General features: G+C 42.1%; 1 protein-coding gene across 3 annotated transcripts in view; it reads right to left on the bottom strand.

Annotated features, from left to right (window-relative positions):
* cdk14 (cyclin dependent kinase 14) overlaps window positions 1–26,647 on the bottom strand; it is a 226,944-nt gene that overhangs the window by 175,008 nt on the left and 25,289 nt on the right. The window contains exons 1-2 of one of the 3 annotated variants that reach the window (XM_075464714.1): window positions 1,834–1,959; window positions 1,407–1,493 (exon numbers count right to left, since the gene is read on the bottom strand). The exons of 1 other annotated variant lie outside the window; for it this stretch is intronic. The gene's annotated coding sequence lies outside the window, so the exon portion shown is untranslated. Of the gene's footprint in view, window positions 1–1,406; window positions 1,494–1,833; window positions 1,960–26,647 lie in introns of those variants that run through there. One more of the 3 variants, XM_075464713.1, reaches the window with a different exon arrangement.

Genomic DNA, 26,647 nt, shown 5'->3' with positions numbered 1-26,647 from the left:
GTTGCCTAACCATAAGAAGCAGCTGAGAAGCATTAACAAAAAGTGAAACCAATGAAAAGAGGAAATTAATGAAAACGAAGAAACAGTTGTTGCTCTTCGGTGCTTTGAAAGGTTATAAATGTCATGTGGCTTGTGACTTGTAAACAATTCATAATGATGTTTGCTCCATCAATGTGAATTGGCCACAACAATCTGCTACTCGGCAGAGTAGGTAGCTCCTGACCTATATGTATGGGAAAAATGTGCACTGATAATACTTAAAGGGATAGTTCGCCTCTTTTGACATGAAGATCAATGCGTCAAGCCACCTAGCGATAGCCGCACCTGTTACGGTGTTTGCTGCTCGGAAGCAGGGGTGTGCTCGGTCTGCTCTTCGGTCTGCAGTTCACATTGGACGCATTGATATCAAGGGAGGCAAGAATAGCGCCAAGCGATGTGAGGTCTGACTTTTTCATGCACAACAATTTTGCGATGCAAATGTATTACTCTTTTGAACGCATATTGTTTTGAGAAGCAAAACGCTATATTTTTCTAGCCCCATCCAACTAGCCGGACTACCTTCGTGGACGCTAAAACGAGGCTGGAATTCGGCTCACAGGACGCAGCGGGGGGTAAGTCAATGTTCATAAATGATATTGCTAATATGGGATGTCATACAGCTTCATGTCAAAAGAGGCGAACTATCCCTTTAATGGCATGAACAAACAGATTGGGTGCATGTTGAATATGAAACAAAAACACAGATCACAGGAGCAGCTTGGAGTAGATAATGGCAGCAGTCCTGTCAGGCTACCCTAAATTCTTCCAGAACGTTTCACTTCGTGTAATACCTTCTTCATTTTAAGTATATTAAACCATTGGTAAAAAACTAGCACATAAGTACAGTAAAGCCTACACTAGTTATATGACGTGGCTTTCACAGAACTCTTTTCTAATTCTTGGCTAGCCACAGTGAGCCTTCAACACTTTTCCACTGAGTGGACCATGCTATGGATTTGGATCTGTATCCTTACACTTATCCTCTCTCATACACAAACTGGCTCTGAAACTCTGATATTCCTGCTTTGCTATTCTTGTTTAAGCCTTTCTTTCTTATTCTCGCTGTTGCTTATTTCTAACAGCTTGGCCTGCTGTCTTCCCAAAGAGCTGCATATGGCCCTGCAGAAAACCTTTCTACGTGTCCACAAGATGCTATCAAAGATGGCAAATGGCCTGTCCTTGTCTCTTTCCCTTGTTTTCTCCATAGTACCAACATTCCAACTCTGTGGGCCCCGAAAAAAAGATGCATTTTGCCAAGGCCAGATGACATATTGTAGAGTGAGCAGAAAATGCTGCAGGAGGAGCATGCCGTCCATTAGACCAACACACATCAGCATCCATTTCATCACCACAATGGAAACACTCACTCATAGGACAAAGGAGATGGTGGTGGCTTCCCACTTTTTCCTGTAACTTCCTTTCTGTCCCCAGAGCTTCTCGTCACATCCTCCCCACTGAGACACATTGACACAGAGAGATCATCCACCTTCAAGCTGGCATGCTAGCATGAGAACATATCATCATCCCCTCAAACAAAACCCCTTAAAAACATGTATACACATGCAAACAGCATCAATTAATAGTAGGTCTTTAAATGCACACAAAAAGCCCACAAGTCTGCATGTCTGCATTTTCCTATCACAGTATTATATGTATGGTATGTCTGGGGAATACTATTCATGCTCATCCACACACACTCTCAAATAGAAGGGAGGATGTATCCAACAAGGGAAGACAGACAATGATGAAAATGATGCTGGACAAAGTAAGCATCAATCTCAGCTGTCTTCTTACCTTCCGGGAGGAATCGGCTCACCTGGAATCCTATGATGGGCAAACAGAACGCATTCACGCTAACCTCTCTCCCTGCAAACCAGCTCAAAACATCTCCCTCCCTCTGTCTCACACACACACACTCTCTCTCCCTTCCCTTTCTTCTGCTCCCTTCGTCGGCTGGAAAGGAGGAGGTTGAACTATAAGAAGAGGGGGGAGTGAAATCTGGGGCAGTGGAAAATATTAGGAAGCTGCGCTGATTCTGAACGACTTACCTGAGAGACAGTGAGCTTATGGTTAATCAGAGAAGAATGTATTTGAGGGTAGATGTGATGCAGTGAATAGGAGATGAGGAAAAAAAAGCGTCCCTGACAGGATGTCTTGCAACGCTTGAGGGCCCCTGCTCTGTTTTGAGCTGGTACAGCCCAGAGGAGTTTCAGGAAGCAAACAGTTTCTACAGCAGCAGCAGCAGCTCAGGCTACAGTGATGTAGTCACAACATGAGTCTGTGTGAATCTGAGCTGCGCTAAGTGAGAATGAGCCTTCGTAACTGGGCCACAGTGCCTCAGATCAAATGTGAAACCTGTGAAACCCTGGTTCCTATAAGACACTGGTAAAAGATAAACAGGATAGTTTCTTTCCCAGAACAACTTCTGCCTTATCTATCCAAAGTAGAAAGAAAATAATTCAAACATAATTATCACCTGACACAAGATATCATTCTATTAAAACTTGATCATAGCACACAGACAAACAAATGCAGCATGACACTGGGAAAATATGGCAGGAAGATGTGGCATATGGTTCCGAATGCATCCCTTTAATGCACTCATAGGACTGTCCGAAATGTTCTCCACAGTGGTTATCAATTCTTGCCAGAGTTTGGTCACGTATGAAATGTAACATCACACATTGTACAGTGTTTTCTCCAGAAAGCTGTGTCCAAGCTTATTTTCTGGCAATTACTGCCTATATGTGGTGACAGTGGGAGCACTGAACCACTGGCCTGTGACCTGCCTTATGACAACCAGGAGCTGTCACCATGGTAACCTATGTTTCATGCTCTAGACTCTAGAGCTTCGGAGGATCACATCAGATACTTAAGGAAGCGGTGCCTTTATATAAAAGTGAATGAGTTCACAGGCTGGCAGTTAGTTTTTGGAACTGTAGAGAGGCGCTCTGTGGGCTGCCCACTCTGGCTTTAAAGGATGAACAGCATCGGTTGAAAACATGATGAAATACTTAACTAATTGATGCTACTTATTACTTGAGCAATTTTAAACTTAATAAAGTTACTTTCTTAATTCCTGACAGTGCAGCCCGTGTCGTTCACATTTCATTACTGCAGCTTCTGCCACACAGATGGATATTAGTAGCCTGTGAATTCGAATACAAGTCTGAATAAAAATCAACCACTTCTCTATTGAAATCCAAATACAATAAATGTGTAGATATGTGACATGAGCATGAATAATGAATATAAAATGTAATCAGGACACTAGGACTACAATCCAGTCAATGCAGTCTCTTCTGCCCTGACCGTGCGTGTGCAGTACACAGTGTAGACAGCGAGTAAAATACACTCCAAAAAAGAGCCCGAAACAATGAAGAAAATTCAGGTATCTTTAGTTGAAGTCTTTTTTGTGAAACTGTAACAGAAACGGTAACATAAAAACAATGAATGTCAGCTACAGTAGTTACATTAGACAGATTAACACCAATTGTAGTATTACTAGCTTTACAAATTGACATTAACATAGACTGTGGAAGTTGTTTTTAGGCGAAAAGATGAGCCGAAAACTTCTCACATTAAGACTCTGTGAGTCGCGTTTATTAACTGACAAAAACTGACAGTTCCAACTGACAAAACTGACAGTTCCAACTGACAAAAACTGACAGTTCCAACTGACAGCTCGCGCATCAACAGAACAGCTGTTATCATGAAACGTCACCGGATCTCTTAAAGAGACCGCAACTATTAAATGCATCAAAACATTAAAGACGATGAACCAACAACATAACAGATAACAGAACACATATAAGAAAGTGAATTATGCCGTCAGTGTTGAGAGCACTACACATGCCCCCCCAGAATTCACTCTAACAGAAAACCTGATAAAAAAATATCAACGGCGTGGGGGGCGAATCAAACGTCCAGTGCGGCTCCGCCGGATTTGAGAGTGCGGAACCGCCCCCTCAGTGGCTGTCTGTGGGGCTCCCCTGCGGCATGGTCGAGGGGCAGGAGGAACGGAAAGGGGGGGCCTAGTCAGAGGCCGTCCCCGTTTTGGGGGCTGCGCCAACTCAACTGGCCTGGCCAGATCAAGGTGAGCTGGTTTAAGGCGGTCCACAGAAATACACTCCGGTTTGCCCCCAATGTCCACCACAAAGTGCTTGTCCCCAGTTTCCACAACACGGAAAGGGCCCTCGTAAGGCGGACGGAGAGGTCCGCGGTGCCCATCCACACGAATGAAAACATACCCAGCAGACTGTAGGCCACTGGGGACGTGAGAGTTTGGTAGACCATGGCAGGAGGTAGCAAGTGGAGCAAACAGCTTGGCATTGTCTAACAGGCTGGAGCGCTGGAGTGTGGCTGACCAAGGGGTCGTGGTGCTGGGGACGAAATCCCCGGGGACCTGCAGTGGCTGACCGTAGACCAGCTCTGCGGAGGAGGCCTGGAGGTCTTCCTTCGGCGCTGTCCTGATGCCCAGCATGACCCATGGGAGCTTGTCAGCCCAGGAACTGTCCTTCAGGCTGGCACGCAGGGAGGCTTTCATGGACCTGTGAAATCGTTCACAGAGGCCATTGCTCTGGGGGTGGTAGGCCGTGGTGCGGTGGAGTTTAACTCCCAAGCTCCCTGCGACAGCGTTCCAAAGCTCGGAAGTAAACTGTGCGCCACGGTCTGAGGAGATGTCTGAAGGGGCGCCAAAACGGGACACCCAGGTGCCAATAAATGCCCGTGCCACGTCCGCTGATGTTATGGATGACAGTGGAACAGCCTCTGCCCACCGTGTGGTCCTGTCGACCATAGTGAGTACATGAGTGTAACCCTGCGAGGGTGGAAGTGGGCCAACTAGGTCGATGTTGACGTGGTCAAAACGTCGTTCAGGCACTTGAAATTGTTCCAGTGGCGCTTTGGTGTGGCGGTGTACTTTGGCACGTTGGCACTCTACACAGGTGTTTGCCCAGTCCCTCACGTCCTTTTTAAGTCCGTGCCACACAAACTTTGCTGCCACCAGCCCGTTGTGAGGCCTTAGTTCCGGGGTGTGAGAGGCTATGGATGGCGTCGAAAACAGGCCGCCTCCACTTCGCAGGCACAACAGGCCTAGGGGAGCCCATAGAGATGTCGCAAAGCAGAGTGGTGCCAGCGTCGTCGAATGCCACATCCTGAAGCTGCAGCCCAGTAGCGGATGAACGGCAAGCCTGCACGTCCGGGTCTGTGGCCTGCTCCGTTGCCATGCTGCCGTAGTCCAAACCGAGGTGGACCGCCCCTGCAACAGCACGGGAGAGGCAGTCTGCAACCTGGTTGTGCTTCCCAGAAAGGTGTGCAATGTCCGTCGTGAACTCTGAGATGTAAGTCAGCTGCCGCTGGTGCCTGCCGGACCATGGCTGAGTGACTTTGGACATGGCGAAGGTCAGAGGCTTGTGGTCCACAAAAACGGTGAACTGGCGTCCTTCCAGTTACCACGGACGCCTCGGACTACGCGGTCGGTGCGGTTTACGAGCAGTGGGTGGGTAATGCTTGGCAGCCTCTCGCCTTTTTCAGCAGGCAGTTACGTCCCAGTGAACGGAAGTATAGTACCTTCGACCGGGAGCTACTTGGAGTGTACCTCGCCATCCGACACTTGCCCAGTCCCAGCTCGTAAACCGCACCGACCGCGTAGTCCGAGGCGTCCGTGGTAAGTGCGATTGGGGCAGAGGAGGCGGGATGGGCCAACATGGCAGCCTTAGCCAGGGCTGTCTTAGCGTCCACAAAAGCCTTGTCTCTTTCCGGGTTCCAGTCCACAGTGTGCTTAGGCTTGGCACCTTTCAGAGCCTCGTACAGGGGATGCATGGTTTGGGCAGCCCCGGGGAGAAAACTGTGGTAAAAGTTAACCATGCCAAGGAACTCCTGTAAGGCTCTGACAGTGACTGGGCGTGGAAAAGTGGTGATGGCCTCCACTTTTGACGGAAGGGGAACAACCCCGTCCTTCGTGACTCTGTGCCCCAGAAAGTCTATGGTGGACCGACCAAACTAGCACTTGGCTGGATTGATGATGATCTCCACTGCTTTTTTCGGACTAAGATAGAAGCTCAAACTAATTAACAGAGGTGTGGGACATATCAACTTCACTCTACCTGAGGCTCGGAACAATGCAACTCTGCCCCTGGGCAGAATACACTCATTCATAATCTACTCGTATTATTGATTTTGACGACTGTTCACAACTCAGTGTATACCGCTGTCTGTTGTACAATTGTCTGTTGCTTCCACAATACAGGAATAAAGTTTAAAGCTTAAAGAGTTTATTGCTTTGTGTTTACTGTAAATGTACTGTAAATTATTTACACACTCACTGTACAAGTGTAATGACTTTCCTCCCAACAACAGACAGTGTTTTCAACAGTCTATAGAACCAAGTTTTCCAGTTCATTCTACCACTCTTTCACTCTGCTGGACTTTAGACGAGCTATGCTCATAAGTTATATTAAATTAAAGCCTGACAGCAGCTCAAGAGACATAAAACTTTTCCTGTGGAGATCCTTTTGTTTGAAACATCTGATGGAAGCACAAGGATGAGAGTATATCAGAAACCAAAAATGGGATGGGACAGTGAGTGTGAGAGTGTGTGAGTGGCTTCAACCTCCAAAAGAAGTCGCAACGAAGAGTCACCCGGTAAGACGTCTCAAGCTGGTAATGATTCGTCTGACATTTTAACATTAATCGACAAGAAATAGTCTTGATGCCCGTTTGTCTCTGTTAAGAGATTCTACAGAGAGTTTCAGGCATTACGGGAGTCGTTGGAGTTCAGCCAGCAACAGGTGCACACGCTGGCTGCAGAAAACGCAACCCTCAAAGGATCGGTGAAATCCCTCTCCGAGGGAATGAGCCGAATCTCTGACGAAAACAAAAAAATTAAAGAATCTATTATTGATCTCCAGTCCCGTAGTATGAGAAGCAACCTGGTGTTTTCTGGAATCCCGGAGCAGGCATACAAAGATCCTGAACTAACAATAAAAAGCTTCATCCAAACACAACTTAAAGTTCCGGGAGATACAGTGAAGAACATCACCTTTGACCGAGTCCACCGCCTGGGAGGGAACAGACCTGATGCCCGCAGACCAAGACCTATTGTGGCCAAATTCGAGCACTACAAACAGAAAGTTCAGGTGAGGGGTCGCTGCGAGGAACAGACTTCAACGACCAGTTTCCCAAAGAAATCCTGGAAAGTCCTGTTCCTGTTCCCCATCCAAATGAAGTTCATGGAGGGAGGCTCCCGAGCTGTCATCGCGGTGGATAAACTATTCATCAATGGGCAGCTGTAGAGCCACTTCGTGTTGACCTCTTCACCACCAACAACAACAACAAACTCAGGCATTGGAGAAAGATGGAGAACGAAGAGTAAGATGAAGCTTGAAGGTTTCTACTAAACCGTAGTTTTTCTACCATCATGGACATAACAACTTGTTGGCATCCATTATGTGATGTCATGGACAGAAACTGTGACACTTTTCAGTAAAACTGACCAACATGAAGAATGGATTCATTCTCAGGAAAATCAATAACGGACTGAAATAATGTTTTCAGTTCCACAATTGTGTGATGACAACAGCACAGAAACGTTATGACATCACAAAAGCAATATTCACAAGATGGAATGTCATAGATGACATCACAGCGATGTCATCAGTGACATCACAGTGATGTTATCATAGATGACATCACAAAATGATATCTCCAGAGTTTATAAATAGAACCCCCTCCTCAAGATGGTTGCCACACCTTTGTAACAATGCCACGACGCAGACGCAGACAGGCTTCTCGCCCCATCCGCAGACGCCGGAGAGTCCGTAGGGCCTCTGGTGTCCGCAGACGCAGGAGAGTCGCCCGACGCAGACGCTGATCGGCCTCACTTAGCATGTAGCAGTAGCATCAACAGATCCCTGATCAGGGGTTTGTGAGTCCGGGACTGCAGAGCTGTAGCTTCAGCTTCAGACATTCAGGCAGGTTTACTCTGTAAAGATTCCCTTTCTTTCCTTCAGCTGCTTTGATGTTTTAAATCATCAGGCTTTTTCTCTTAACGATTCCCTGAAGCACACCCACTATGCGCCTGGTCATCACAAAGAGTGACGCCACACTTGTGCTGACAGAGGAAGTGTGCTTATGGAAGATGAGCCAGATGCAGACCAATGTTTTCTACCTGTGGACATGTAATCAGAATCAGAATTTATTGCCAAGTAGGTTTGAACTTACAAGGAATCTGACTTGGTGTCGTTGGTGGAGACGATATAGATATATATATATACATACAGAATATATATATATATATATATATATATATATATACACACACACACACACACACACACTGGAAAAAATCTAAATCTTACCAAGTATATTTTTCTCATTGAGTATCTCATTACACTTAATATAAGACACAACTGCCTAACAAGTACCATTTCAGCCAGATATAGGGACTTGTTTTACTACAATACAATACATCTTGAATATCTTGTTAAGTGAAAAAATCTTGAAAACATCTTGTGTTGAGTCATATTTCACATGAAACAAGCTTTTTTTTTCATTTGAAGAGGTTTGAAGCTTTTGAAGCTAAAAAGCTCAAAATCAGCTTAAACTATCTGGCAGGCAGCAGGAGACAAAGGACGGCATCTCCCATAGTGAGATTCTTCAAAATTCCATTTCATGTATGACATCATATATGACATCAGGTGCAATGATGTCACTTGCTTTGTAAGGTCATAAAGGACTATTATATTAGCTAGCAACACAGCAGAGTGTAGCAACCTGAGCAACTCTCTTTTCTATGAAGTAGCTCAGGCAGTAGTTGTTAAATTTGTTGAGAGTCGCTTTTCTGGAAAAGAAAAAAAAAAAAAAAAAGAGCCAACGGGGGCTGAAAAGTCAACGAATCTGGCAGCAAATCGACCAGGTTGGCAAAAATTGGTGCATGTGCCTGATACGAGTGCAGATTACATTCATTTTCAAAGGCATGTGTCCTGTGTGAGCACAAAGTGTGGTCTCAGTGGTCATAACCACCAGGTAAAAGCAAATAATAAGAGTTTTAAAAAAACAACTGTTTACAGAATGATTGTGAGAAAAGAATAAAAAGAGAATGTTAAAATTTGGTCCTTTCAACATAACTGAACAGGTTGGACCTGCCGAAAACTGCTCTGCAGTCATCGACCCACACAAACCCCTGATCAGGGATCTGTTGATGCTACTGCTACATGCTAAGTGAGGCCGATCAGCGTCTGCGTCGGGCGACTCTCCTGCGTCTGCGGACACCAGAGGCCCTACGGACTCTCCGGCGTCTGCGGATGGGGCGAGAAGCCTGTCTGCGTCTGCGTCGTGGCATTGTTACAAAGGTGTGGCGACCATCTTGAGGAGGGGGTTCTATTTATAAACTCTGGAGATATCACTTTGTGATGTCATGGACAGAAACTGTAACATTTTTCAGTAAAACTGACCAACATTAAGAACGGATTCATTCTCAGGAAAATATATGACGGACTGAAATAATTTATAAAGTTGTGGTCTGTCCACGATGACATTGCTGTGATGTCACTCTAATGTCATTGATTGTCAGTGTGACCACTGTGACATCACAGTGATGTTATTGATGACATCAGAGTGAAGATAACTAATTACTGAATACATTACTGTGACATCATTCTGATGTAATCGATTGTCAAGTTGATGATGTGAAATCCCTCGATGTCATCAATGTCAATGTGACGATCACGGTGATGTCATCTATGATAACATCACGGTTATGACATCTATGATAACATCACCGTGATGACATCACGGCAATGTTATCATATTATTCATGTTGGTCAGTTTTACTGAAAAATGTCACAGTTTCTGTCCATGACATCACAAAGTGATATCTCCAGAGTTTATAAATAGAATGCCCTCCTCAAGATGGTCACCACACCTTTGTAACAATGCCACGACGCAGACGCAGACAGGCTTCTCGTCCCATCCGCAGACGCCGGAGAGTCCGTAGGGCCTCTGGTGTCCGCAGACACAGGAGAGTCGCCCGACGCAGACGCTGATCGGCCTCACTTAGCATGTAGCAGTAGCATCAACAGATCCCTGATCAAGGGTTTGTGTGGGTCGATGACTGGACAGTTGTTGTTTTATTACAGGAGATTAATTTATCAAAGACTGCAGCTGATGTTCTCACCACAGCACAGTTTCTCATGTGTACTCAGACTGTTACAACTCCAGACAAAGATCTGTAGCCATTCTGATAAGTAGAAGAGTAAATTCCACAGTAAACAACACAGTCATAGATCCAGAAGGCAGATTTATAATACTTAACTTATTGACCCAAAATGTGAATTTATGCATTACTAATATATATATGGTCCAAATGTTGATGACCCCTCATTTTTTCACTCCACTCTCTGATCACTCAGACTTTAACATGGTATCTGACTAAGGAGTGGACAGGTGCAGTACTACAGGAAGTCAGCGGAACTGGCAGTCCACAAATATTGTTAAACAATATATGAATGATTTTGGTCTTTGTGATGCTTGGCACTCCCACCACCCCAGTCTCAAAGAGTACACCTTCCTCTCACCAGTACACCACTCATATTCAAGAATATATTATTTCTTAGGTGCTGTTTACACATACCCGGGTATTTTGATAAACACATATTTTCTAACCTTCGTTTTAAAAAAAAAAACTTGGTGCACACAGCCCCGTTTTCAAAAAAACCCACGTCTACATTGATCCGCATAAATACGCTATCAGGAGCTGTTAAATTACGCCAAGCCTGGCAGTGGTATGGCCGGGCTCTGTCTGCCAACAGAAGCTCCGCAATTGCTGCTCTCCGCGCCGTAATGCGCCTTTGTTGTTCAATACATTGTATGACTGTAATTTTCAAAATCACACAAGCGAGTATAGCTCTCAACAACAGAAATGCTGCTAGTACCTCCATGCTTGCCAGATAGGGGCGGGGCTCTGTACTATGACGACAACTCCGCATTCCATTCTGAAAACTCCGTTTTCGTCTCTTTCAACCAGTTTACACACAAACGCTAAACGGAGTTTTTAAAAAATCTCCACTTTTGCCGGAGTTTTTTTTAGCTTCGTTTTCGGAAGAAAAAACTCCGTTTGTGTATAAACGAAAGGCACAAACGAAGGGAAAGGTCTTCGTTTTTCAAAATACCCGGGTATGTGTAAACAGCACCTTAGTTAGCAGTTCTTTGATGAGTGATATTTCAGACACCCAAATCATCCCCATCACTATCAGTGATCACGCTCTAGTTTCTATCACACTGAAGAATAACACCACCAGTGTATGACTCCGGCGATCGATTAATTTGTGCGCACGCCTGTGGAACACGGAAGCTGAGAAAGGTAAGTACGCTGTTTTTGAAATCTCAAAATGTATAATGTCTGTGCTAGCTAATGGTATGGTTAGCCCCTGGGTTGAATTGTATTGCTACTACCACGGCCAATTCGGTAAAAAGTATTTTGATACACGTTAAGAGCCTCAGGAAAGGTTAAAAGCTTGCCCGATAGAGCCCGCTTTCATGGAAATCAGCGCAATTGGACAACTTTGCGCAGCGGGCATGAACATTTCTCGCGGTTTTCCCTTTGACCAACTTTCCTTGGTCTCCAACAGATGGGATATGTTTGTAAAAATGCCGGAATTCTCCTTTAAAGGGAAAGTTAGTTTTCTTAAAACCTGGACCTTATTTCTAGCTGTATATACGTGTAAAACCTCCATAACAATTTTTCAATGCTCCCGCTTTCTCTATCATGGAGGCCTTGACTGACAGGCTGGCTGCTACAAGAACCACACTATGTTTATTGCAATGTAGTATGGCAGGAAGGTGTGAAATCCGCAATAAGATTGCTCTGATTGGATCTAAACTGGAGTCAATTTCCAAGCTGCAGCAGACAATAATCAGTTCAAACCATGACAACTGCTGAGAAGAGCATTTAGATTTTTAACCTTGTAGCACCCACAGTTGCAGATATGCAACAAGCTTTTTATTTATTTACATTATATTTTTAATTTATATTTTTATTTACATTACATTATTTGATTTTTAAAATTTACATACATTATTTACATTCATGTGTAGTATTTTTTTCATTATTATTATATTATTATATATTATATAATTATTTTACATATTATTTTATTCCCACCCAAAAAGATGCAAGAAGAGCCAAAATTATTTTTTTAATGATTATTCATATGCTTGGGTGCTACAAGGTTAACAGGATTTATGTTTGTAAACATTCAGCATACTGTGTGTGCATCAGAAATCCCCAAGGGTGCTCCTGCCAGAATTGAAAGGAAATAAGTAATATGTAATAAGAGCCCATAAGAATGTACATTAAGATGCGATTAAAACAAAATAAAAATATGTATAAAAATACCTTCAAAAAGTGTAGAAAAAATAACCTAAATAAAATTGAATCAAATGAAATCAGCTATAATCATATTCTATGTGTATGTGTGTATACGCACACTGTAAAAGCCGAAGAGTGGGAAACAACAATCAGCCAGCATGCATGGAAATGGGATCCTAACCACCTGGTAACAGTATATGTGGAGGCTAATCAGTTAAAAGTGTATAGAAGCCCTTTTCCACGTTGCCAGTTCAAGTTCTCTTTCATCTGAGTAAAGGAATAGTACAGGCTGTGAGGTGAGGGCTGTGCCATAACATACTATACAATGACATAGCAGTATAATTTCTTACCATAATAAGAATATCCCATTACTTTCTAGGAATAGTATATCCTAAGTATGGATGGAGTTGCATCAGTAATGCAGACATCATATGGCTGCAGTACAAACATGGTGGAAGCTGGAGCTCACATGTTGGAAGAATGTAATGTAACACTGAATTCTGCAAAAGTGATGAAAACAGGTGTATTTGACAGTGGAGCTGATGCTGTCATGTCTGATGGTCAGTTCTACACCCCAAAATTATCTTATCCAAAATCTAATCAAGTCATTTTGTTTCATAAACTTATATGGGGAAAACTAGCAATTATGCTATCATCAGTGCTGTACAGATGGTTAGTACCTGCTTACTGACCAAGCTATTGGCGAAGGGTACATACTCACCATGTCTATGAAACTGATGACAACTTAAAACTGTAATGTAATCTTGACTTAATCATTTTTAATTCATTTGAATTATTTTATGTTTCTCTTCATATTCTTTTATGTATTCTTAATGCTTCTTCCACTCGTGCTGCAATGCTTTTATTTTATGTAAAGCACTTTTAATGGTTTTGTACATGAAATGTGCTATACAAATTAACTTGACTTGACTTGACTAATTGACTGATGATACTCAAAGCTGAGGTTTCCTCAGACTCAAGAGAAAAGTCATTTCTTTGTATTATGTTTATTTTAATGCAGATGTACTTACCTAATAAATCCCCCCAATCATTCTAAAATAATTATTTCTATTGCAGAAAAAAAAAAGTTAGGTTTGAGCTTTTTGTGTCTGCACAGCTTCTTATCGGTATGCTGACATGACTCATAAATAACACTACTTTTATATTATAATTAGTATAATTACTATAGAAAAGAATACCATGGAATATCAAAGGGATGTAAATAAGTTCAGTAAAATTTCAAAGGGGAGGCCTATGAGGGAAATTCATATAATTCAGGTCCAGGTCTGATTATATTCAAAGATGTAACACAGTGTTTCACAATGCTGTTGCTATATGGAATTTTTTTAATTGTTTTGCCTTTACTGGTGTTCTACAAAAAGTTTAGTAAATGGACTGTACTTAAATAGGGCTTTCCTAGTTAACCACTCAAGGTGCTGTGATGGATGCAACACAGGCAACGTGGGACTCAGTGTCTTGCCCAACGCCACTTCGACATGTGGTCTGGGGAAGCCGGTAACTAAACCAACAACCTCAAACCTGGCAGATGGCTGCTTTTCCTGGAGAGCTACAGCCACCCCAAATAAATATAACTGACTTTTGCTTTGCATAAAATCATCTAGTCAATAAACTAATGATTTATATGAGTACTTGGAAATTAAATAAAAAATTCTGGATTATTTGAAATCTAGTCTTGGTGTATGGTGTGTGCCACTGAAAAGCTGAACTTCAACGAAAGATTAGTGAACAAGATGTCACTGAGTTTCATCCAAACCTCAAAATGCTAAAAAAAAAAAAAAAAAAAAAAGACTAAATAAACATGATGTAAATATTATTTTCATGTCACTGTCATGTATTATGTCTGATTACATACAGTCCATCGCTTCATACAAATTCAATGTGGTGAAATAATCATCTGATAAAAGCTTGGGTGGACTATGAAGTTCCACACTTCACTCATGTTATCATTTAATCACCAATTCTGTTGCTTTTATTCATTTGCATTTCCACTTCATTTGAGTTTTTTCCTTTGTTTTTTATTTTCTGTTTTTCCATCAAGACACTTCAGACTACAAAGCAAATAATGACATTTGCACTGGAGCCAAACTAAACCCAAGAGAAGGGCTCGGTGGTTCACGTTTGCTTTTTCAGGTGGAGTCAGGATATAAGCAGTGAAATTGAAATTCTCTGATTGGAGCAGAAACAGTAGCTTTTAATTCAAATGGGAAACCATAAAGAAAATAGTGTTTGATGCTCTGAGGGGTCAGCAAGATTAATGGAAATTATAGAATGCTGTGTGGTTCTGTGGATTAGTTGGCAGCCCTACTCTAAACCTCCATCGCTGTCGTTTGATAAAAATGTGTGCTTAAAAACAATCCTCATTTCCCTGAATTTTGCTGCTCTGAAGGAGGATATGATGGAAGACGGGCTTCAAAACAAAAACAACCATAAATACCACTTGGCTTGTCACAGGAACTACTTTTGCTTGGACAATTTTCTGTCACAGATTAACTGTGACAAATGATAATATTATCATTTTGAGATCAATTAATGCTACAAATTACACAATGACATTCATTTTTCAAAGAGCCATGATATTTTAAATTCTTAAGAATGTTCAGATTTTTAAACATGAACATTAACAAATTTAGAATTTCATCCTTATTAAATAGAACAAATATAACTAGTGAAAACTAAAATAATAAAAACTAAGTACTTCCATGCTTTGATAACAGATATTGCTCTTCACTTAAAAATCAAAAGACTGAATACGCTGTGAAGAGTTTGTTGACACAAAAGTGCCCCCCTCTACCATCCAGCATACCCCCGCACACGATGAGTCATGTAGTTGTATAATACGTTTGTCATCTTGACAGGTCTAATGCAATCAGATCATGTCTCTGCAGTTCATACTGACAGCTCTTCACTGTGTTCACTTCTACTTGTATTTAGTCTTCAAGGTCAGCAGTAGGCCTGTTCGATTAATCAGTTTTAAATCGTAATAGCAATTATTTATGGCGCTTTTACACCAGCTCGCTTCGGCTCGGCGCGCTATTGCGTGTTTCCACTAGCACGCCGTACCTGCAACCGGCACAATTTTTCGTACCACCTCAGCCCTGGTTCCAAGCGGGCCGAAAACGTTATTAAAACGTGACGTCAGCTGACTGCCTTCCACTGATTGGGCGATGAGTGTCGTCACTGGAAGCGTCATAACGTGGACAATAAAAGTTAGCGTTAGCAACATTACATTACATTACATTACGGTCATTTTGCAGACGCTTTTAACAACCGTTAGCTTACCTCCAAACGTCGTCTTTATGAAGCTCGTAACAAAACTCTCCGGTACTTTTCAATACCGTTTTGTCTGGCGGCCAGGTGTCTTCTCTCTCGTAAAAACGATTTTTCGTTTTAACTAGGGTAATTACGGGACAGGCCCCGTTCATGTATCTGGACTGCGGCGTTGGATTTTGTTGCCAAGAGGAAGACCAAGTCCAGTGTTTCCCACAGAATTTTTGGAAACTATGGGGGGGGGGGGGGTAAATTCACGTGGCATAAGTTTGTGCGACTGCAGATTTGATTTTATTTGATTGATTTGCACACATTCATTCAAATATAAAAAAAATACACAATAAAACACAACAAATTAAAAAAAAAGGAATGTGTGCTGGAGATGTCAGAAACCCTTGTGGGCTTATAAGGAAACCTCATCTTGTCATTAAAACCCAATGATAACAATTGTCATAGAAAAAATTTACAGGTTAAAACTAAACTTCATGAAAAATATGAATGGATCATATACAGTGAGTACTTATGCCTTTTTGAGAAACTTGAAAAGGTTGTCCTTAATAATAAAGGGTGTAGGAAGTACACAATGAGTTCAGGAACACATCAGAAGTGGTTTGGTGTTGATATCTTTAAAAACAAGAGAGCTATTACAAAATAAAAGTCTAAAACGGAATTAACTATGCACACTGAGTAAATGTTCCACCTAAAATTATTTTTCTGGAAACTAAAAGGCTGTGAAAGCTTCATAGTGAGTTCACAAACCCATCAGAAGTGGTTTGGTGTTCATTGGTTGAATATCCAGTGAGAACAAAAAAAGGCGTTGCACTTTTGCAACGGTCCCTAAGCGCTCCGGCTGCCGTAGTTCACTTAGAAGTATATTCGGCGCGGTTACTCTGATCTTTCGCCAGACTTGCTTACTTTGGTGAGTTGATAAAGCCTGTGGTATGTTAGTCTTAGTTTTCTGTAAATATTAATACCATCCTGAGGCTAATCGGTGCGGTTTTTGTGACGCTATTACAATTACAAAGCCGGAAAATAGGCGAATGTCAAATATAAAACCAACTTCACCCCGCTCTGCCTAGTCGGGACGGTTGAAACACACATGCGGGACAGATGAAACACCTTATTTTAAACAGAAACTATTGAGCTTGCTATTTTTTTAAGCAACATCCCGGACAACATACTAGTGTACTCGTCATTGCTCAAATTTCACATTATTTCTCATAATATAAATAGGTAAAAAAATATGTTTGTCAACGAAATCACGATGAATACAGCTGACCTTTATGCACGCGCACCCACTGATCTATAACGTGTGTGTCAATCGCCCCAACAGCGACTAATAACACATAAACCTTTTTTTTGCCACTAAACTTCAAAACTCTGACATTGCACACTTTAGGACATGTTTAATTACTAATTCACCTGTTGTATAGTCATATTGGTTGGTTTTCGAGGAAATCGCTGTGTTTCCAAAAAAAAAAAAAAAAAAAAAAATCGCTGTGTTTCAAACGATTGGGATTCAGAAACTATGGCGGCCAAAAGGAAACTATGGCGGGCCGCCATAGTTTGCTCAATGTATGGGAAACACTGAAGTCCGTTGTGTGGAGGTGGTACGGCTTTGACGCTTTTGATGGAGAGCAAAATACTCTGCGTTGTAATGTCCGTCTCAAGTCTGTGTCAGTTAAAAACCACAGCACAACTAAAGGCTCTAGCATGGTTGCCGCGTCTGCTCGCGCGAGCGGTGTTGATGACGTCACGAGTTCGTGCCCGCCATAGGACCCTATATAGTGGCGCAAGTCGTTGCGCGCCAGTAGTTGCAATTTTCTCCGTCACAGAGGCGGCGCTGCCAGGTGAATGTTACCTCTACTCTACAAGCACGAAAGTGGAGAAGAAAACAATGCCGCTGTCAAGAGCAAGAATACTGTAATTAATGATACTGCTGCAGTTTTCGGATCATTTTAATTTTTTAATTCAGTTAAAAGAGGCGAAGGTTTGAAGCCCCCGGCATCAACAGAGTCTCTGCCCTCTTCTTTGCCTTCACGTATCTGTCCCGTAGCTTCTTCCACACATTCTTACAGAACTCTCCCTCTTTCCCCAAAGTTCTGCCCATCTCTGTGCACCAGTTTGGGGAGTTTACGTGCTCCCTGTGCTGTTTCACTGCAGTTTCGTACAGCTGCCTGTACAAACGCACCTCCTCACTGAGCCTGGTCTCACATCGGTCCATCCGGTTCGTTGTGCTCGGCGCCGCCAAGTTACAAAAATCGACTGGTGCACGACAACGCGCTGCGCCGTCTGTTCAAGGGAAGCGCCAGGCCTGAAACGTCATTTTGACGTCACGGTCCACCACCGCCGTGACAGACGCGGCAACCATGCTACCGCCTTAACTTATTTCAACACCTCCAGAAAAACCACGTACCGGAATGGTAGTAGTGTGTTGCAGAGCGAACGGCACAAAAGGAACGTGGATGCGGCTATACCATCACCAACTCTGAAGCAAGTAACTCTGCCGGTTTCGTTTTCACGTGGTGCCCGAAAGGAGGTGGAAAAATATTATGGATGCAGTCGCGTTTCACATCGCAGTAGACATGGCTCCAATATACACAGTAGAAAAGGCTGGCTTCCAACATTTGCTTCATGTGCTGGACCCCCGCTACAAGCTGCCAGGCCGAAAACATTTCAGCAAAGTTGTCTTGCCCGGTCTGTACAACACTACTTGTGCAACGTTTGTACTATCGTCCCAATGAGGAAATTATTTGTTAAATGTTCAATAAAAAAAATTGCATATTTGAAATAATTTCTTTGCCTTTTGTCATTTCACAAAAACAAAATCGTAATCGGAAATCGGGTTTTGAGAGAAGAAAAATCGAGATTTTATTTTTGGGCAAAGTCGAACAGCCCTAGTCAGCAGACCCATGCTGTCAGAGAAAACTGGAAATTACCATGAGAGTTAAACATGAACTGCAAAACCCGACGTGAGATTAGAGCAGCGTTGTCTGCTTCAGGTGAGTCCAGTGAGTTACGCTCAAATCTGAATCCAACCTAACACTGCTACATTAGCACCCTGCATGGGCACAGAAGTTGTAAAAAAAAAAAAAATGTTTTATTTGTTTTTACAGAGTATGTAAAGACATGCAGGGGAGGGCATGATGAGGGATGTGTGATGTGATTTAGTTGTAATGTTACAGATGGCTCCAGTGGAGGAGCTGTAAGCTTGAGTAAGGAGTTAATACTACGGATTTATATAGCAGAGAGTTTACTGAAGGGAGTCGTAATATGAGCCCCTTTCACACTGAGGAAGAACCCACGTTTAATTTGCGGATTTAGTGTGTCCGCTGTTCCTTTCACACTGACGATCCGGGCTGGGGTGTCAACTCGATTCGCCATTCGACCCACGTCGGACCCTAGTCTTTTTGCCGAGCCGAATTTGATGTGAAAGCAATTGACGCGGGATGGACGTGGGCGTGGCGTGACGTGAGGAGTCTTCCACACTCTTCTTGCAGACACGTGTGTGTTCAGAGCCATGACAGCTAAACGTCTTTGTCGATTGCGTCTACACTGTTTGCGTTCTTCTGCTTCAAATTGTTGATGGATTTCCTCAACTTGGACATTATAGTGCTCTTGTATTCTCCGCATATGTTCTTCGGCAGCATCCCACGTTGTAACCATCCACACCCCGTAAAATAACATCTCCATGAACTGCATATACACTTGCGTGACCGAACAAACAGCCAGCAACAAAAACAAGTCCTCAAGGTGTCCCGCCATCGTTGGTTTGAAAAATTTGATGCAGACAGGTGTATTTAACCCTACCTCCGAGGCATGGCTTGTGCCTACTTCACTGTACACGCCCAGCATTTTATGTGTTTCGTGTGACGCTCTGCCACTAGGCAACGCCCCCGGAACTCGGCTTCAGGCCCACGGATCACCTAATACGCCAAGCTTTCACATTGCTTAACGCGGGAGGAAGTAGCAATTTGGATCCGCAATGGTAGCGGATCTCAGTGTGAAAACAGCTATGGTTTCCCATGTTGCCTGTTTTGCGCTGTTTTTATTTCCATGAATCTGTGAGTTCGTGACAGGATGTGTCTCCTAGTCTTTTGCTGCTGAGCTTGAATCCTCCCTTGTTAAGCATATATCCCAGAGCCTGAACCTACCGTTTGGAGAAGAGATCCAATCGTTTGACAAGGACAAAAGCAAATAATGTGGCAGATGCACCATATTCACCAAATGCTAGCCATGATGGAGACCAGAGTGACATAGAGAGGATGAAGTGCCCAGCTGCTGCTCTTAGCACTCCAGCTGTTTATATTGGTTTCTGTGTCTGTTTATGTGCGCATTTCTGCTTGTGCATGTGAACAAATGTTCAGTGATATGCACACCCATACCTGGCCTAAACTTCCCTTGAACTCAGAGAGGGTATCTGTGTGCAGTCGTTTCCTCCTGCTGTCTGCATAAGGATTTATCCTTCTGATGTCTATGGCTTCCCTTCAGAAGAAAGAGAGCCTCTATTTTGGCTCTCTATCATTCTGTTATTGTTATTCTGTAGTGTGTTTCACATTGCTCACCACCTCTGAGCCCTTCAAATCAATAGAAGAGCAGACCCAATCACAAACACACAGCAAATCAGAAATGAAACTCTCAAAAGCCCAGCCATGCAATTAATTTAGTACTAATTCATAAAACAACAAGTTGGCCTGAGGGGTTGAGCCTTCAGACAGTTACTTATTTGTGGTTCTGGTCAAACACTCTGTTGTTTGCTCACTGTGAGGGATAAACCACAGTTTAGTGCTGCTGACAAGCATCAGAATGCAAATCAGCGGAATAACGCAACGCATGCAGCATGAAACTGACTGGGCTGCTGCAGAATTTAAAAAAGCGCTATAATCCCTCTTCATCACTGAGCACACTGCTCCAGATCTCACATACTGTAGCAAACCTGCACAAAGCGTCAAAGTCTCAGTGCATGTGCTGCTGTGGTATTGAGGCTTCTGAAGCTGGATTGACCTCGACTTTACTGTTAACTTGACACAGTGTTGCAGCTATTAAGAGTTTAATGGATGGGAAGACTTGATCCTGTGCCGACTTATGGCATTGAGAGTGAACAGTTAACAGTCATAACCTTTCCCTCATTACCCTGTCTTATCTGACCATTTTTGGTTACTTTCAAGTTTGCATTACTTGGCTATACAGCTTCAGAGAAGAAATTTACATATAGAAGAGAATGCTTTTTACCATATTTGAAGAGTTAATTCCATCATCCTTTTCTTCACTGCCTTGTGCAAATATGACAGAAGACGACTACCTAAATTGTACTCCAGCAACACTTGACTCTCTTGTTGACAGCACTATAGTTTCAATGCGTACAGCACTGGACAATGTTGCCCCTCTGAAAAGGAAGGTAATCAGTCAGAAGAGATTGGCTCCTTGGTATAATTCACAGCTGCGTGCTTTAAAGCAGACTGCAAGAAAGCTGGAGAGACAGTGGCGTTCCTCTAATTTAGAAGAGTCTCAGTTAGTCTGGAAAGATAGTTTAATAACGTATAAGAAAGCCCTTCGTAAAGCTAGAACTGCTTATTATTCATCATTGATAGAAGAGAATAAGAACAATCCCAGAACTGTAGCCAGTCTGACTAAGAGTCCGAGCTCTGTTGAGCCAGGTATTCCTTTAACTCTCAGCAGTGATGATTTCATGAGCTTCTTTATTAATAAAATTGTTTCTATTAGAGAGAAGATTGATGGAGTCCTTCCCACTATTATCAGTGATGTATTATCAAGTACAGCAGCTTTAGAAGTATCTTTAGAACCTGATATGTATTTAGACGCCTTATGTCCAGTTGATCTCTCTGAGCTAACAACAGCAATAGTCTCTTCTAAACCATCAACTTGTGTTTTAGACCCAATCCCAACCCGACTGTTCAAGGAGGTTTTACCCTTTAATCAACACTCCCATATTGGATTTGATTAATCTGTCTTTGTTTACAGGATATGTGCCTCAGACTTTTAAGGTTGCTGTAATTAAACCTTTACTGAAAAAAAACTACTCTTGATTCAGAAGTGCTAGCTAATTATCGACCTATATCAACCTCTAGATAGTATTTCCTTGGCTTCTCGTACTACAGTGAGGAACCTTGGAGTTATTTTTGACCAGAATTTATCATTTGACGCACATATAAAACAGGTTTCTAGGACTGCCTTCTTTCACCTTCGTAATATTGCCAAAATCAGGAACATCCTGTCTCAAAGTGATGCAGAAAAACTACCATATTTTCAGGACACACTTTTTTTCATAGTTTTTATCATAGTTCATTGAAAAGCAGGTAACTGAACACAACGTCATATTATCAACATGGACAAAGTCCCGCTCACGTTTGACATCCCCATGGGCCGAAGTGCTATTGTGCAGCTGAATAACTGTTAAGGTGTTACGTTAACATACCTATTCAGCCTGTTGTTCTGTGTGTTATTGTTTAAGATTAAATGTCGGTTCTTGGTCTTGGATTCTGTGAAATAAATTTCTAAATAAGTGCAACTTATAGTCCAGTGCGACTTATATGTTTTTCCCTCTTTGTGACGCATTTTTTGACTGATGCGACTTAAACTCTGGTGCATCAGAGAAATAAGGTAGTCCATGCATTTGTTACTTCAAGATTGGACTACTGTAATTCTTTATTATTGGGCTGTCCCACATATTCTCTGAAAAGCCTTCAGTTGATCCAAAATGCTGCAGCCAGAGTTTTGATGAGAACTAACAGGAGAGATCATATTTCTCCAGTTTTAGCTTCTCTTTATTGGCTCCCTGTTAAATTCAGAGTAGAATTTAAGATTCTTCTCCTCACATATAAAGCTCTTAATGACCGAGCTCCATCATATCTTAAAAATCTCATTATAAGATATTTTCCCAACGGAGCACTTTGTTCCCAAACTGCAGGTTTACTTGAGGTTCCCAGAGTTTCTAAAAGTAGAATGGGAGGCAGAGCCTTCAGTCATCAGGCCTCTCTCTTGTGGAATAAGCTGCCAGTAAATGTCCGGGAAGCAGACACCCTTTTCATCCTAAGCTTAAAACTTTATTTTTTGATAAAGGTTATAGTTAGGGATGGCTCAGGTGATCCTGAAACATCCCATAGCTAAGCTTATGTCACACCGACCTTTCCTTACTTTGCTCTCTTTTCCCCCCTCCCGTTTCATTTCTCAAATGATATTACGTAGAGGTGACATTACTGTGGTCATTAACATTAGGACTTTGAGGTCCCCTCTTTTCTGTCTTCTCAAACCCCAGCTGGTGAAGGCGGATGGCCACCCTTCCTGAGTCTGGTTCTGCCAGAGGTTTCTTCCTATTAAAAGGGAATCGTTCTCTCCACAGTCGCCTCAGGCACGCTCAGGACGGGAGATTGGACTGAAGACAAGTTTCGGTGCAATCTGTTGGTTTCCTTAGCTAAGATTTTTTTTTTTTTTTTTTTTTTTTTAAAATTGGATTTTTTTTTTATTAATTAATTGGATTTGATTGTCTTATGATTACAATGAATTGAACTCCAATCAGCTTGAATTGGACTATATTATTTAATTGCCTTGAGATGACATTTATTGGAATTTGGCACGATATAAATAAAACTGAATTGAATCCAATGAAAGCACATAGTGGGTTTAAAAAATTGCCAAACACAAGCTTGATTGTAGAAATCCCTATTTGCCATGGATTGTACAAGCTGCTATAAATTAGACTAATGTAACGACTTGTTGTCATTGGTGTAAATGATGAGAGACTGACAGCAAAGTGTTGGGATTTAGATTCAGCTTGGCCAGCAGATGGCAATGAGTCCACTACTGGTTGTTACAACAAGCCTTTAAAACCTGTGGATACATAAACACATCAGTACTACAAAGTTCAGATTGTTCTGAAACAATGTTGCTCTCTATATTTCTTCTTCTTTTAATCTGTCAATGACCACAAACCTACAGCATCAGCAACATCTGGATAACCTCAAACATTTAGCAAGTCTGGGAGAAGCTTACAGGCAGAGAGAGTGTGAGTGAGTAGAGTTAAACTGTATACCAACTTTTCTCATACTGACCCCTTAAATAATTGTCAGATGATCAAACGCATCTTAGATTCTCTTTACAATATGTGAATCAATACTTTCTATGACTTTCAAAAAAACCAAATGTCTGACAGCCATCTCCTGTTTAAGCAGTAAGTATGCATGTATGGAAGTTTAGGGCAATCCCTTGCAGAAGTACAAAATAATATTCATAACAACTGTAAGTTTGCATTAATGTAGAGTTGCACAAGAGTTGTAGAAAAAATGTTATTTTGCATGGAAATATGATTTGCTGTCTTTGTTAACTTAGAACAGGCTATTCTTATCCAAAAAGGCTGCAAGTATTCTACCATGTAGCACCACCATAGGCGCATTCCCACTGTAGGAACCCTTTGCAGTTCCTATTACCTTTTCAGGAATAGGGCCCTTTTTTCGTAGGTGTTTGGTGGTTGGTAGCTACGCCCCTTGTCAGATTTCCGCTTCTTCATGTTCCTAATGTGCTCAAACAGTAGAATAACGGCTGAAATGTTTACTCATATGACATGGACACAACCGGCGCGTGTTTAATAAGTTAAACATAAACGTTGTCTCCTTTGTCTGCAGCGATTTGCTCTCCTTCCTTCCGTCATGAAACGAAGCAATATCAACTGCGCTTGATTCTTCGTCTCCTGACTCTCTCTATGTGCTCTTCCAGCCTCGATTTTAGACACCCAATGTGATCGTTCATGATTAATATTACCGTCATGCATATATACAGAGTTTTTTTAGGAAGCCCAGTGGTGGCTAAACAACATGATATCCAGAGTCTGTGGGTTAGATTCTCTATAGAAACCTGGTTTGGCTTGGTGAAACAACTCAACATTCAGAAAGAAATTCAAATTTTAATGTGGCCAACCCATGACCCAGATATGAATGACGCAAGCGTCACCCAATGGACGAGAAAAGGACTCTCCACATTATGTCTATTCATCAAAAAACAGGAATTTATAGACTTCGAGACCATATCTGATAAATAAGGCCTTGCTCGGCAGGATTTCTATAGGTACCTCCAACTACCTGCACTACTTTGATAAGAATATTAAAGGACTTCTACAGGAAAATATATCAGGTATCACCAAAATGTTTATCAAAACCTATAATACAAAATTGTCCAGAAAGATCATTGGCGAAGTATATAGACATATAGCTGAATTGAGAGGTCATTAAACAAACTATATTAAGGTGAAATGGGAAAAAGAGTTGGGAATTGTAATTTCTTCTGAAGACTGGTCAAATGTAATTAACACACAAATCACTACTACAGCCTCACAACTGTGGAGAGATTTTTCCTGGAAAAATTACATCCGATTCTTCATAACACCAAAGCAAAAGTCTAAACAGACAGGACTACAACCTACATGCTGGAGAGGGTGTGGACACAGTATGGCAGATCATACACACATATTCTGGAGCTGTCCCACGCTTAAATCCTTATGGGAAGGAATTCAAAGTATAATTAGTGAAGTCTTGCAGTATAATTTTAATTTCACCCGTTTATCATTCTACCTGAGAAATATGGACACAGAATTACCAAAAAAAAGACAGATACCTCTTAAAAATCTTCATGCCAGCAAAAAAGCCATAGCAAGAAGATGGCTCAACACAGAACGTCCTACGGTCAATCAGTGGGAAGCCATAATTAAAAACATCCAAACAATGGAACTACTGACGTTTAGTCTTGGATTACAAAGGTGATTCCCTCTGGGAAAAATGGAGCACTTATATTACAAGAAGAGGTGATAACCAACCTTAAAGCTTTATATATTTTGGTTTTAAGAAAAACAATATTGCAACTACATTGCTGTAATGTATGTGACACACGACCTTCTCGCAACCCCACTGTTCTCCCATGTTTCGTCCCTATGAGTGTTCATATGTATGTGTGCAACTGTGTACGAATGTGTATGATTATTTAGACATATGGGTGCAAGTGAGCATGTGCACTCGTGAGATTAGGTGCACAGACGTATGTATACATATATCTTTTGTTCTTTTCTCCTTTTTTGTTTCTTTTGTGTCTACAAGGGCACTGCATGGCTAGCATCTGTATTGCTTAGCCACATCATATTGTACCCAGGGCCGCTGACAGGTTTGGCTGGGCCCGGGACAAAATTTGATTGTACCCATACCTACTTTTTGTTCATTACACTGATGCTGCCCATGTTTTGTACAAAAACACGATAGCTTCTTGGTGTGTTTTTTTTTCTTCTCTCCTTATTTTTCGCGGGTTTTGTTTTGTTGTTGAGTGTGGCGCTAAAGTAACACGTCACTGTCGCAGACGGTTGCGTCGCATCAGTCCCTATCAAGGTCCCGACTCATGTGCGAATGCGAAATGAAACAGTTCCCCTGGGGAAAGGCAGTTCATAGAACGGAATTTGAGGTGGACCGTTCTTAGAACTGCATTCTTAGAAGGGCTCTGTCCGAATGCGGCTCATGTTACAACAGCAGTCCAAAAAGGGACAAAACAAACACTAGCTCTTGAGTGTGAGCTTTGTGTTTTTCTTTGTGCAGCCACCAAAGTTTTCATCTGCATGTTTGGAAAGAGAGGGTGAGTCTTGCTAAATACAGAAATCTGCAGCACACACAGTCTTATCAGACTGGCCTATCCCAGCTGATTTCTGCAAATGTCTTCAGACTCTGGGAGGATAGTCGATAGCCTGGATAAAGCCCAAACATCCACATGGTGAATTCCACACAAAAGAACCACTGCATTGCTGCACTGCATCATGACGACTTGTATTGGTCTCTTAATGAAACAACCTTAAACTTAGTACCACTCAAGCCTGCAGTACAGCTTCAGCCTTAGGACTGCTCACATTCTCCTTATGTCCGATGTGAGCTCCACCTGAATGGCTGGACTCAGCAGCAAACTTGG

Source organism: Odontesthes bonariensis, chromosome 5 (genome assembly GCF_027942865.1).
Source record: "Odontesthes bonariensis isolate fOdoBon6 chromosome 5, fOdoBon6.hap1, whole genome shotgun sequence".
NCBI classification, from domain to species: Eukaryota; Metazoa; Chordata; class Actinopteri; order Atheriniformes; family Atherinopsidae; genus Odontesthes; species Odontesthes bonariensis.
Note: the sequence above shows the minus strand (reverse complement) of the source record. Positions and strands in the feature narration are given on the sequence as shown.